General features: G+C 39.9%; 1 non-coding gene across 1 annotated transcript; it reads right to left on the bottom strand.

Moving 5' to 3' along the window:
• Nucleotides 1-323: 323 nt before the first annotated feature.
• On the bottom strand, nucleotides 324-430 carry LOC133045309 (U6 spliceosomal RNA). The gene has a single exon (XR_009690188.1). It is a non-coding gene; the product is annotated as a U6 spliceosomal RNA (small nuclear RNA).
• Between the last annotated feature and the right edge of the window lie 12,344 nt (nucleotides 431-12,774).

Below are 12,774 nucleotides of genomic sequence, written 5' to 3'. Positions count from 1 at the left end.
CGACCAGGACCCTCTTTTCAAAATGAGAATAACAACTTGGGAACTATACTATGTTTTCTTCTTTTTAAAATCTTGAGATTCTTGAGGTCTCTTCTGACTTCTCAAAATTTGAAGTTAATGAGCCTGCTTTAGTCAGTATTCCAAGTATCTGTCATTTAAACTCTATCACCTCAAACTCCTCTTTCCAGGAGTAGGTCAATACTAACAGTTTTGTATGTATATTTCTAGATCCATTTCTATGAATTTTTTATTGTAATAAAATATACATAACATAAAATCTACAATGTTAACCACTTTGAAGTATATAGTTCAGTGCATTATGTACAAAAAAGTTGCATGTTCTGGATTTCTGTGTCATCCTTGTGCAGCAACCATGCCAATCTTCTCTGTGTGGTTCCAATTTTAGTCCGTGTGCAGCTGAAGCAAGCACTCTATGCAATTTTAAATGTGCATGTTCCAACGTTATAAATGTAATCATACCATACTAAGGAAGAAAAAAGGAAAAAAAGAAGGTGAAAGACAGACATTCCTGGTAAAACAAAAAATTTGTGACCAGCAGAAATGCAGAAATGTGAAAAGAACTCTTCGGGAAGGAGGAAGATGATAACAGCTGGAAATTTTAATCCACAAAATGGAATAAATAATGCCAGAAATGGTAAACATGTGGTTAAATACAAAAGTGTTCTTTCACCTGCTTCAGTTCAGTTCAGTTCAGTTGCTCAGTTGTGTCTGACTCTTTGTGACCCCGTGAATCACAGCACACCAGGCCTCCCTGTCCATCACCAACTCCCGGAGTTTACTCAAACTCATGTCCATTGAGTCGGTGATGCCATCCAGCCATCTCATCCTCTGTCGTCCCCTTCTCCTCCTGCCCCCAATCCCTCCCAGCATCAGGGTCTTTTCCAATGAGTCAACTCTTCGGATGAGGTGGCCAAAGTATTGGAGTTTCAGCTTCAGCATCAGTCCTTCCAATGAACACCCAGGACTGATCTCCTTTAGGGTGGACTGGTTGTTTTTTGTTGTTGTTGTTATAATAATTTCAATTTTTTTTATTAATTGTATTTGGTAGCAAAAAAAAAAAAACGAGAAGGAAAAAAACTCACAATAAAATGTTAATTTGTTGTAGATTTGTTGTGTTTGGATCTCCTTGCAGTTCAAGGGACTCTCCAAAGTCTTCTCCGACACCACAGTTCAAAAGCATCAATTCTTCGGCCCTCAGCTTTCTTCACAGTCCAACTCTCACATCCATACATGACCACTGGAAAAACCATAGCCTTGACTAGATGGACCTTTGTTGGCAAAGTAATGTCTCTGCTTTTTAATATGCTATCTAGGTTGGTCATAACTTTTCTTCCAAGGAGTAAGCGTCTTTTAATTTCATGGTTGCAATCACCATCTGCAGTGATTTTGGAGCCCAAAAAAATAAAGTCTTACACTGCTTCCACTGTTTCCCCATCTATTTCCCATGAAGTGATGGGACCAGATGCCATGATCTTAGTTTTCTGAATGTTTAGTTTTAAGCCAACTTTTTCACTCTCCTCTTACCTGCTTCATCTCTTTCAAAGATATCTGACAAAGCAAACATAATAAAGGGAAGAGTTTATAATGTGCAGAAGCAAAATGTGTGACAACAAATGCACAAAGGACAAAAGGAAGAAGGCAGAAGTGTCCTGTTGTAAGATTCTTACAAGTCACATGAAATGATAAAATATTACTTAAAGGCAGATTGTGACTATGTATGATACTTAAATAACCCTAGAGCAACCACTAACAAAATGTTTAAAGGAGATATAGCTAGTAAGCTGGGATTCCCAAGTGGCAAAGTGATAAAGACTCTTTCTGCCAATGCAGAAGATGCAGGAGATGCTGGTTCAGTCCCTGGGTCAGGAAGATCCCCTAGAGTAGGAAATGGCAACCCACTGCAGTATTCTTGCCTGGAAAATCCCATGGGCAGAGAAACCTGGAGGGCTATAGTCCATAGGGTCGCAGAGAGTCAGAGATGACTGACTGAGCACACACACACAGCTAGTAAGCCAATGTGCTAAGTTGCTTCAGTAGTGTCTGACTCTTTACAACCCCATGGACTGTATAGCCCGCGAGGCTCTCTGGATTTTCCAGCCAAAAATACTGGAGTAGGTTGCTATGTCCTTGTCCAGGGTATTTTCCTCACCCAGGGATTGAATCTGCATCTCTTGTGTTTCCCGCATTGGCGGGTGGCTTCTTTACCAGCAGCACCACTTGGGAAGCCCTAAGTAAGCCAATAGTGGAAATCAGAAGGAATCATGAAAAGATTCAATTACTACAGATGAATAAAGAAACAAAGAGAAACAAGGACAAAGAATAGATTGGGACCAATGGAAAACAAATGTCCAAGTAGTAAATTTAAATCTAATCACATCAATAATTACAGTGAATGTAAATTGTCTAAACATGCCATTATTACATAGTTCAAATCATTATGTTGGACACCTAAAACTAATACAATGTTATATATCAAGTATAATGCAATTTTTTAAAAAAAAGCACTCCATTAAAAGAGATTGTTAGATTGGATAAGAAAAATAGAGACACAACTATATCCTATCTAGAAGAAACTGACTGTAATATAAAGATATGAGCAGGTTAAAAACAAAGGGCAATTTTTAAATTAGATAAAAATTTACAAAAGAGAGTAAAAAGGTAAATCCATGCCACAGAAGCACTATGTAAGTATTATCCACTGGCTATATGGTTACATACATTGTAGAAAATTCTAAGGAATCTACCAAAAAGAAATTAGAACTAAGTGGATCAGAATTTGTAAAGACTTCACAAAACAGTAATAGGAAAAAGACAACCTGATTTTATAAATGGGCAAAAGATTCAAACAGACAGTTCACCAAAGAAGATATACTAATGGCAGATAAACACATGGGGGAGAACACCCGTTATCAATCATAATGGAAATGCAAATAAAATCACAAAAGGTTATCACTCTACATCCTCATAATAACCACAGTTTTTGTAGATGGGCAATATCGAATGTGGACAAGGATATGACGCAACTAAGGCCCTCATACAGAGCTGATAGGAATGCAAAATGGTACAGCCACTTTGAAGAACGCTTTGTCAATTTCTCATGAAGTTAAATATACATTTACCATATGACCTAGAATCTGCTTCTACATATTCACCCAAGAGAAATGAAAATGGACATCCACATAAAAACAGCAATGTTCATAACTGCTTTCTCCATAATAGTCTGAAAACTGGGAACATACTACTTATTGTCAAGGTGACTAGAACAAATTATAGACCACTCCCTGGCAATGTAAAGGGACAAACTTCTGAGATGTGAAATGACATGCCACACTGAAACTGGGATTTGTTCTGGCTCCGTCACTCTTTTAACTGCCTCCCCACAATACACACTCACACCCCCCTCTGCCACTATGTACCCGTTGAGATCAGGAACTATTTCCTCTTCCTTCTTATTCCCAGTGCCTAGCACAGAGCCTGACCTACAGTGATTGCCCAGAAATTATGTATTGAACGAAAGAATATTATTGCTTTTCAATGTTCATAATGTTCTTTAAAAAAAAATTAATGGATTTAACGGGCTTTTAAAAACTTAGTTATTTGGCTGCGTCGAGTCTTAGCTGCAGCATGTGGGTTCTCTCTGATAGTGACGCAGGGGCTCAGTAGTTGTGGCCCACAGGTTTAGCTGCCCCGAGGCATGTGGGATCTTAGTTCCTCAACCAGGGATCAAACCCGGATCCCCTGCATTGGAGTGTGGATACTTAACCAGTAGACCACCAGGGAAGTCCTCATGATGTTCTTATTAATGCGCTGTCAGCGTGCATATTTCTGAGGGCTTTGGGCTCTTTTCTCATGGATTCTGTTTGATGAAGCACACACTCCACTTCGACTTCTGGATGCCTGGTCAGTCGAGTTGACAAGGGCAGCAATGGAAGCTTCTGCACTACCGCTCCAGTCTTTCCTCTTGATCCTCAAAAGGTTGGAGCCAAGGTTTCTTCCATCCCTCCTTCGGGCTCAGGCACAGCGCCAGCCTCAACCCCAGCATTTGAATCATACGCTCCTTTGGCCAAGTTTTAAGAGCCAACTTGCACTTTGGCTGTTGCAATATGTTCTGACTCCTTCGCGTGTGGTTTGGGCTCATTGATATTCATGAACTTGCAAACAGGAGACCTATCTCACCGGGAAGCTGGGCAGTGGATGAAGGGCCGTTTCCTGGTCTCCCTGTGGTGTTGGCCAGGCTGCTGTGCCCACTAAAAATAGCCCAGATGCTCCCAGAGGAATTCTTTAAGCCCCTGTCCAGATGGAACAGATCTTTCATCATTGAGCTTTGGGTATTTTGGCCTCTAGAGATGAGTACCCAGAAGCCCATGTCACCCTGGAAGATACTAACTGCATTTTCACTTCTTGGGGACCCTGATGTGTATTTGATTCAGTTAAAAATGTGTTCCCTGTCCAATGTTACACAGCAGCTAAGAAGGAACACCAGAGCAGAGAGTAACGTACACAGTGGCAGAGGTTGCTGCAGTTGCATGGGCCAGCAGCCAAGAAGATTGCTTTTTCTTGGAATAGGTTAATATTTCTGCTTTTTATTTTCCTGGTTAGGTCACAGACTCATAGTACAAGCATGTCTTTGCTTCCCTTAGTTTAGCTAAGCCATTTTCCAGAATAAGCACTCTAGCTCCTCGATTGTGTACTGGTGTGTACACATGCATATGTATATGTGTGTGCAAATAATGTATGGGTCTCACCTAGACCAGCCACACTTTCAGGGAATTCCAACACATGAGGGCCTCCTGCTAGTTACAGTAAAATAGTAGTACTGGAATTTTTATCTTCAGATTTATAGTACATCCAATGTACCAGGCACTTTGTTACATACTTTTCAAGGTTTATCTGCTTAAATCCTTATGAGGACCATGTGAGATAGGCCAGTCTTAGCCCCACTTCACAGATAAGGAAACTAAGGTTAATCCAGGGAAGTAATTTGCCCAAAGTCACACCTGCAGAAGTGATGGAGCTGAGTTTCTTTCTTTCTTTTTTTAAATGTATGTTTATCTACTTATTTGGCTGTGTTGGGTCTTAGTTGTGGCACATGGGATCTTCCTTGCATCATGCAGAATCTTTCGTTGTGGTGCACAGACTCTCTAGTTGTGGCCCATGGGCTTAGTCCCTCTGAAGCATGTGGGATCTTAGTTCCCTGACGAGGGATTGGAAGCACATCCTTTGCAATCCAGGGTGGGGTGTTAACCATTAGACCACCAGGGAAGTCCCATGATGAAGCTGATTTCAACCTCAGCAATCTGGCTTCAGAACCACGCTTTTTATTGCCACATGCAGAGACTGATGGGTCAGCCCTTGGAATAACACCATCAAATAAAGAGTGTGGACAGCAGCCAACTCTAATTTTATATTGTTGGCCGTAGATGAACTCCTGCTCAAAGCTAAGGGCCCAAGTGTCTGGACTCTGACTTACAGCACTGGTTAATTTTTTTGCCGATGGAACAGTTTGGTGTTTCTCCAACAGTCTCTAACCTTGATGCACAGGAACTTTACCAAGGTTCCCTGATGTGGAAAGGTGGTAGTGTTTTTTCTAGGAGATTGTGAAGAACTATAACTCTGGTGGGAAGATAGACCTCCTGACTTCTGAGAAAGCAGTGGTGGGCAGCCATTCCTTTATTTGTTCATCAGATATTTTTAAGTACCTCTTTTGTGGGGGAGAGAAAGGCAGCAACAGACCCTGCCTTCATAGAGCTTCCATCTGGCAGAGAAGATAGCAGTTCAGTGAGCAATTACAGTGACGTGCCTTGAGAGCAAAGCTATAGTCAGGGCTGGGAACCATGGGTGTGTGAGCCTGGAGGACACTGTCTCCCATTGAGAATTCACATCAAAGTCAAGGTCGGGAGACTGGAAAGGTACAAATGCAAACTCCAGGATCAGCCCAATGACGAAGAGAGGTAGAGTAAGAACACAAGGGTGCTGAGGAGTGCCTCATCTGTTCTCCTTCCAGGACATTTTAAGTGACCACCAAAATATGTTGTGAGCTCTCGTGGGCACCGGAGCAGAAGGCCCAGGGAGTTTCAGGGTTCTGGTGTTTCTGCTGGTACGCTGCAAGGAAACATTCTTGCACTGTTGGTGGGAATGTAAACTGATATAGCCACTATGGAAGACGGTATGGAGATCCCTTAAAAAGCTAGAAATAAAACCACTATATGACCCTGCAATCCCACTCCTAGGCATATACCCTGAAGAATCCAAAATTGAAAGAGACACATATATCCCATTGTTCATTGCAGCACTATTTACAATAACTAGAACATAGAAGCAACCTAGATGTCCATCGACAGATGAATGGATAAAGAAGTTGTGGTGTATATACACAATGGAATATTACTCAGCCATAAAAAGGAATGCATTTGAGTCAGTTCTAATGAGGTGGATGAACCTAGAACCTATTATACAGAGTGAAGTGATTCAGAAAGAGAAAGATAAATACTGTATTCTAACGCACATATACGGAATCTAGAAAAATTATACTGAAGAATTTATTTACAGGGCAACAGTGGAGAAACAGACATAGAGAATAGACTTATGGACATGGGAAGAGGGGAGGACAGGGTGAGATTAAAAAAAAAAACACAAGGGTGCTGAGGAGTGCCTCATCTGTCCTCCTTCCAGTACATTTTAAGTGACCACCAAAAAATGTTGTGAGCTCTCATAGGCACCAGAGCAAAAGGCCCAGGGAGTTTCAGGGTTCTCGTGTTCCTGCTGGTAAGCATGAGGAGCCAAGACATTTCTTATTCTCATTGCTAACATCCACCACCCTGCTAATTGGCTTTGATCTATAGAAACTTGATTACATCAAGCCATTGCTAAAAGAAGTTTCCTTTTTTTCCCTAAATATCAAAGTTGTTTTTTTTTTTTTTTTCATATATTCGATCTGCCATCCTCCCAGGGAGAGTAATTCATTTTCCAGAGTTGACTTGTTCTAAGAAGTAAATTTTCATCCATTTTGAAAGCTTACCACAAAGTGACTTGGCAAAACCCAGAGAACAATTGCAATAATTAAAGACAGCATCTCAGGTTTTCTCCCAACTTTTCATCAAGTGCTCCCACAACAGAGGAGAGTCAAACCCTTGCCCCTAGGAAGTTTGGAACATCCTTACAGCTCTCATAAATTTCTTCAAAGTTTTTTGTTTTATTTTGAAATACCAACATTAATGAATTTTGCAATTAACTCTGTAACATATGCAATTATTTTAATATGAAAACAGTATATTGCAGATGAAATGTTGCCATTTACAACAACATGGATAAGACCTTAAAGGTAATATGCTAAGTGAAATAAGTCAGACAAAGGAAAACAAATACCATGTGATTTCGCTCACATGGGGAATATAAAAAACTAGTACATAAGTGAACAAACCCAAACAAACATAGATAGAGGACAGAGTAGTAGCAGTGACCAGAAGGAGAGGGGAAAGGGGGGAGTAAGAAAGAGGTAAAAAGGATTAACTGTACGGTGACGGGTGGAAAGGAACACTTTGGGTGGTGGGCATGCTGTAGTGCATACAGAAGTGGAAAAATAATGTCAGGCACATGAAACTTACATAATGTAATAAATCAATCTTAACCTCGATGAAAGATAAGAAAGACAAGTTGTATTTGCCTCCAAATCTTTGAGTAGTTGATGCTCCAGGGAAATAAGCAGGCTGAATGCTCCAGGGCAAGAAAATCCTTCTCACTTATTTTCATCACACGGTGCTCTTTTTTATTTTTTTTTTGACCATAAAAACCACCAGTAAGTATAAAAAATTTATAGTGGAATTTGAAAATATTCCACAACACTTAACAATGATTTCCTCACTACTCTGGGCTGGAGATCACAAATTTAACCCAGAAGGCTGAAATTCATCCTAGATCTCTTTGAATCTGTTTTTATTTATTTATTTGGCTGTGCTGGGTCTTGGTTGTGACATGTGAGATCTTCGATCTTCCTTTCGACATGCTAAATATTAAATTTTGGCATGCAAACTCTTAGTTGTAGCATGTAGGATCTAGTTTCCCCAACCAGGGATCAAACTTGGGCCCTCTACATTGGGAGCGTGGAGTCCAGTTTAGCCACTGGACCACCAGGAAAGTCCCCTGTTTTTGTTTTTAATCTTTACCTTGGGGACAAAAGTGTTTGCCCCAAAAGACTGTTATAAGGACTAAATTGAATTAGCATATGTAAAGTATTGGGAGATCAAACCAGTCAATCTGAAAGGAAATCAGTCCTGAATATTCATTGGAGGGACTGATGCTGAAGCTGAAACTCCAATACTTTGGCCACCTGATGCAAACAACTGACTCATTGGAAAAGACCCTGATGCTGGGAAAGATTGAAGGCCGGAGAAGGGGACGACAGAGGATGAGATGGTTGGATGGCATCACTGACTCAATTTTGAGTTTGAGCTAGCTCCAGGAGTTGGTGATGGACAGGGAGGCCTGGCATGCTGCATTCCATCGGGTTGCGAAGAGTCGGACATGACTGAGCGACTGAATGGAACCAAACTGAAAGTATTAGGCAATGGACTTCCCTGGTGGCTCAGATAGTAAAGAATTTGCCTGAAATGCAGTAGACCTGGATTCGATCTCTGGGTTGGAAAGATCCCCTGGAGAAGGGAATGGCTACCCACTCCAGTATTCTTGCCTAGAGAATTCCATGGACAGAGGAGCCTGGTGGGCTACAGTCCATAGGGTCACAAAGAGTTGGATAGGACTGAGCAACTACCACTTTCACTTTTTTTCAAAATCTTAGGCAATAATGGATACCCCATAGAAATCTGTTTCTTTCTCATAGGTACATCTCAGTGCAATTTAGACAAACTGCAAAGAAAAAAATCAGTCTTGCTAAGTCCAGGAAAGTCAAAATACTTAACATTTAAAACAGATGATCAAGATTTGGGAAATTTCATTTCTGTTTTCAACTCCTCTGCTGAAAATAAAAATTCATTCATTCCTCCTGTGCTGTGGCCTTACCATCCAAAAGTCACAGTAGGAATTCTGACTCCTTATGGAAATAAACAGATGAAAGAAAGACACTTTACACACACATCAGTGACTGCCGTGTGTATCATCTTTGACCATGGTTTTCTAAGTTTGATGGGCACCATCCTGATAGAATGAGAATTACTCTCCTTCTAGGAACAGACGAGAAATACGGGGAAAGGGGGTAGCAAACCTGCCCCAGGTGATTACGTGACCACTGAGCTGGCCATGATGGCAACGTTAACAGCCCTGACTTCCACGTGTCACAGAGACCAGTCCATCTATATAGGCTGATGCTAGGCTGGCAATTTGGAACAGATAGTCAAAGTCTCCCTGAGCAACATTTTTTTTTAATTACTGAACAGGAAGACTGAAAAAAGGAAAGGAAAAATGTCATTGGACCTCTAATCTCTAACTTATAAATTCTGTATCATCAAATGACATTTAAAAGAAGAATCAATGATCATATACTATTAAAATAAATGTACATGTTCTGTTTTTAAAAGGTGTTATGAGGCCTAAAATGAGTTATGTAATGCAATAAATGAATTCAATAGGACTGTGAATGAGATAAACCTTCTTATTACAATTTTTGCACAATAACTTGTAATGTGTTATTTTCTTATAAACAGAGAATTTTTAATTATGTAGGTATAAGTCACTGAGAATTATTTTTAAAGCCATATTCCCTTAAAATAAATGTGCTAACTTTAACCATATTAAATGAAAGACTGTTGCAAAAGATTCGTTAGACAGTATTACAAAAAACAAAGCAAAATCCTCTTACTAAGGCACATTCCTCTTCTTACCTTGGTAAAGAGATGAAAATATTGCATAAATTACTATGATGGCCTGAACAATGATTATAGTTCTTTGATAAATATGATAGATGGAAATGGTCTAGAAAACAACAAGCTGGATATACAGAGTGACGTTTTATTGTGCACATAGAATTCTCATTAGTTATGGGTTAGATGTATTTAGACCATACAACCGTCATTGGCATTTTCCTTAATCTATTTTGTTCGTTTACTGCCTTCATAATAACCACAGCTCCCTGCAAGTAGAGTCTCACAAATTTAATCTTTTCCTATTCGATTGCATTTTCATATTTACAAGGCTATTTGGAAAAAAGAAGACCAGAGGAAAACTTAGATGCCAGATTGTCACATGAAATTAAATCTATGTCCTTAAAAATGAAATGGTGCACTCAACGCGTGGCTGTGCTCTTTGCAGAATTAAATCTAGCTTTGTTTCTGGTTTTTCATGTTGCTACAAACTATTTCTCGCTGTCTGGAAAGTTCCTTTCTCAAATGATCTGTGCCATATTTCATTTAAATTGCAAGATAGGATAATCGTCTGCAGCTCACTAACATTTCTAGAATGACTGTGTATATAGCTACATCGGCTTAAAGACAGAACACTAGCTAATATGAGTAGTAAGAGACACAGATAGAAAATGCACTATATTTCTGCATAGCCATCTAAGGCTGATGTTAATTATCGAGTACCGTCTTTTGTCTTGATTTGAGCTGTTAACACTTGAAAATCTATTTCCTGAAATTGGCTTCTTGTTATGAATATAAAGGCATGTGAATTTCAAATAAACATAGAGGAGGCAGAACCATTTTAATTTCCTAAGAGTCACAATCAGATGTCACAAAATCAGATTATTTTTCCTCATTTGGCTGCACCAGGTCTTAGTTGCAGCTTGAAGGATCTTCTAGTTGCAGCATTTGAATTCAGTTCTGGCACGTGAGCTCTAGTTCCCTGACCAGGGATCGAACCTGGGCCCCCAGCACTGGGGGCATGAAGTCTTAGCCCCTAGACCACCAGGGGAGTCCCCAGATGTTTCATATAATGTTGGGAATGATGTGAATTTGTTGAATGCTCCCTATGTGCCAGGCATTGTGCTCAAGATTTTTCATGATTTCTCTCCTTTAGTTGGCAAAATTGTACAAAGTAAATACTCTTCTCCCCATTTCACAGATGAGGAAGTGGAGGTTTTATGTCATTAAACAACTTGCCCAAGGTTGTACAGTCAATAAATGTTGAAACAAGGATTCGAAATAAGACATTTTGATTTCAGCTCTCACACTCTTAAACTGCTATTCTACCTCAAAAAAAATTTTTTTATGGGTAACTTTGAAAGATACATCCCATGTATTAAAAGAACATGAATTTGGAACACATGAGAAAGAGAACAGAGAACAGGAGTGTCAATGGAGCCAAGAATTAGGCCAATACATGAAGTGGACAGGATTCATTTAGCTTGAACCACAGTTTTATTGTACACCTTCTTGCATTCTTTGCAGAGACCAAACCCAATGTTGGGGCCTACATTGTCAAACCAAACCAATTGATCAAGAGGAGCATGAGTGTTCTTTATAGTCAGATGATAAAAACAGGCTCTTAAAGATCCTCATAAACAGAACTCCATGTAATGAAATGAAGCCTATTTTCAACAGCGATCTTACAGTAAATGTGATGGTGCATTTTGCAGGACTCTCTCTCACTGGTCTGCCAACACGGGCAAACAGCACAATTCATTTAAAGCAATTCTCCAGAAGACCAGCACCACACGGTCCAGATATTCCAGGGCCATCAGCAAGACTGATGGGCACTCATGGGGCAAGCAATTTGCTTTTGAAATAGAAAGCTAAACTGAAACACAAATAATAACTTTACTGCATAGTTTTCCCTCGTTAAAGATAGCAGCTTTTTGTCTGTAGTTATGATATATGTACAATATTTTTCAAGAAGTACCAGTGATGAAGCATAGAACTGATATTTTAAGCAAGGGAGAGTTAAAAATAGTGTGTGGTTACTGGGGGTTCAATCCCTTGGTTAGCAAGGCCTCCTGGAGAAGGAAATGGCAACCCACTCCAGTATTCTTGCCTGGGAAATCCCATGGACAAAGGAGCCTGGCAGGCTACAGTTCATGGGGTTGCAAAAGATTTGGACACAACTTAGCGACTAAACAGCAACAACCTTTACAGGTGTTCATGACTTTTGTTGTTGTTCCTTATTCACCAAGTCATGTCCGACTCTTTTGCAAGTCTTTCCTTCTCCAGGGTGTCTTCTAGGATGAGGCATCGAACCCAAGTCTCCAGCATTGGCAGGAAGTTTCTTTACCACTGAGATACCAGGGAAGCCCTTTAGAAACACCTAATTTTTACACTTACTGCTACACATTCCTCTCTTCGTTTGTCCATCTCTTCCATGTGACCATGACAGGAAACACTGTGGAAAACCATATAGAGTTTCTAGAAACCTGAAGATACAGAAGTAGACAAAAAAAAAAAAGTTGAGGGTACTTCCTTGGTGGTCCAGTGGTTAAGAGTTCAACTTCCAATGCAGGGGGTGTGGGTTCGATCCCTGGTTGGGGAGCAAAGAGCTCACATGCCTTAGGCAAAAAAGACCTAAATCAGAACCAATATTAGAACAAATTCAATAAACACTTTGAAAATGGTCCCCATCAAGAAAATCTTCTTTTAAAAACAGTCAGTTGAAAAAAACCTACTTAGGAGATTGTATCATAAGGTCAAATTTCAAGACAAAGCTGACCTTTTTAGTAATCTTTGTTCCCAGATTATTTTGCCCCATACTATCTGAATTGTTTCATGTTACCTTGTTATACTACAAGAAAACAAAACAAAACCGGAGAAATGGTTTGGGGCTAGCAAGAATCCTCCTCTTAAAACTATAGTTTCTTCTGACTGAGTTAAT

This window comes from Dama dama, chromosome 23 (assembly GCF_033118175.1).
Source record: "Dama dama isolate Ldn47 chromosome 23, ASM3311817v1, whole genome shotgun sequence".
NCBI lineage: Eukaryota > Metazoa > Chordata > Mammalia > Artiodactyla > Cervidae > Dama > Dama dama.
Note: the sequence above shows the minus strand (reverse complement) of the source record. Positions and strands in the feature narration are given on the sequence as shown.